This window comes from Octopus bimaculoides, chromosome 9 (genome assembly GCF_001194135.2).
Source record: "Octopus bimaculoides isolate UCB-OBI-ISO-001 chromosome 9, ASM119413v2, whole genome shotgun sequence".
Taxonomy (NCBI): Eukaryota; Metazoa; Mollusca; class Cephalopoda; order Octopoda; family Octopodidae; genus Octopus; species Octopus bimaculoides.
In genome coordinates this window covers 17075280-17077378 of record NC_068989.1, presented here as the reverse complement: position 1 = coordinate 17077378, position 2099 = coordinate 17075280, and the positions used below count along the sequence as shown (strand labels likewise).

Genomic DNA, 2099 nt, shown 5'->3' with positions numbered 1-2099 from the left:
ATACACACATATATATATATATATATATATATATATATATATATATACGCACATATACATATATAAAGACTGCCAGACAATAAGACAAACAGATAAATGAATTGTGAAATGATGTGAAATTCATAAATTCATATATCATTGGTGTTCATATTTCAAATGTCTACCTATTGCATATATTTACAGTCGCGGTGCTGTATGAAAGGTGTAAAAAGAATGAGAAAAGCTGTGTTCTGTTCTGAACCATGTTGTTCAGGCTATATTGAACGCGTTGAAAATCCTCCACTGCTGGGTCTTGTGGTCTTCTGCGAGAAGTTGGAGGTAAGAATACCTCTTATTTCGTTTACTATCTCTTCCATTGCTAGTACATCCCTCATAAACAGCAATACATATCATGAAGCATCGGAAGAACTTTGCGCATAAGATCACACTGTTCCATACTATCGAAGCAATCATTAGTGTGATAAGACTAAATATTTCTACAGAAATTGCTGCACATTTGAAAGCAACAGTAATGTCAGTAATGTTGATCTTTAGAGTATTTTATTCACACAACAATGACAATGACAATGACAACTCAAAGATATGTTGTGATAGTCAAATATATTAAGAAATGATAATCATTCTACTCAAAGCAATATTTTTCTTATAGTATTTGTCGTGACGACGCCCCCAGGCGAAGAAGTAGCATCTCCAAAGACATATAAATAGAGGTAGTCTGGCCGTGGTAGGAGAGTTGAGTAGCAGTTGTGTAGCAGTTGTGTAGCAGTTGTGTAGCGGTTGAGTAGCAGTTGTGTAGCGGTTGAGTAGAGATCATCCGAAGGTGCTAGATAGCAGTAGCTTGAGACATAACAGTATTTCAAAGGAAATGTAAGTCGCCTTAGCATTTCTGATATCAGTCTTCATCAGGAAATATAAATTGTGGCCAGAAAATGACTCTAACGAAATTGAATCGCAGACTGTGGTCATAGAAAAACTTACTGCGTTACATTCAAATTTTGCCAGATATCAGATCCTTTGAAATATTTTTTAAGATTGTTTCTAGAATTTTATCAAGAATATCGAATTTGGGATTTTCTCTTTCAGTCTTGGGTTAAATATACTGGTGATAGCTTGTGTCTTGGCGACCCAAATCCTTATCTTGATTCCTAATCTTAATTGAAGTGATTTCACTTCAGTTGGGTTGCTAATGTATCTTTCAAATCATATGAGCCACAACGTCTTATTTCCTTGTCCACTCTATAAATCAGAAGTCAACAGAATAAATATATGTAATTCGATACTTGTTTTTCAATATCTCCTTAATTCATTCTGCTTTTGTTGCATTGACGATGAAAGTAAGTACCAGTGAAATAATATTTTTATGTGAAATCAATGTATGATAAAGATCTTTTATTTAAAAATAAAGATATCTATATGTCAAATGATGTTAATTTATTTATTTAATCCATCAGTAATAATGACTATAATATATCTGTAAAATATATTTGTGATTTGAGTTATTGTTGTTTAAACTTGGGTCTTCTCTGATCCAGCGGACATATGAGTAAAGTCATAACTGCCGTAACAATCCTGTCATTAAGAGCTATATTGTCTAAAGCATCCTTCTTTATCTAAGACGATAGAATATGATTTTATTGACATTCGGCTATTGCTTTTAGTATTGTTTGAAGTGGGATTGCCAGACCAAATAAGCTGACATATATAGACAAATGCAAACAAACAAAACATCTGCAAACATATACCATACACACATCACAGATTACAATGAACTTTTGGGAGAAACGGGTGGATCCTGATCAATTATCAAATAATAAAGAAACCAGTTGGTTCAGTCTTAATCCTAAGCTACGGACAAAAAGGAAAAGATTCTAATGGATCTAATTTAACAGCAATATGAAATACATATAAATGAATCCGTATATGGAGTTGCATATATGCATATATACTTACTTGTACATATTCACTCACACACACACACACACACACGACAACAACAACAACTATCTATTTATAGTTGTATCGTCTAAAACGATTTATTATGAGTGTGTGCGTGTGTAAATATATATATATATATATATATATATATATATATATATATA

At 32.4% G+C, this 2099-nt stretch overlaps 1 long non-coding RNA gene across 1 annotated transcript in view; it reads left to right on the top strand.

Annotated features, from left to right (window-relative positions):
• Nucleotides 1–2099, top strand: part of LOC106868873 (uncharacterized) — a 28043-nt gene that overhangs the window by 7399 nt on the left and 18545 nt on the right. The window contains exon 3 of the long non-coding RNA XR_001409346.2: nucleotides 184–318. This is a non-coding gene — a long non-coding RNA (uncharacterized LOC106868873). The remainder of the gene's footprint in view (nucleotides 1–183; nucleotides 319–2099) is intronic.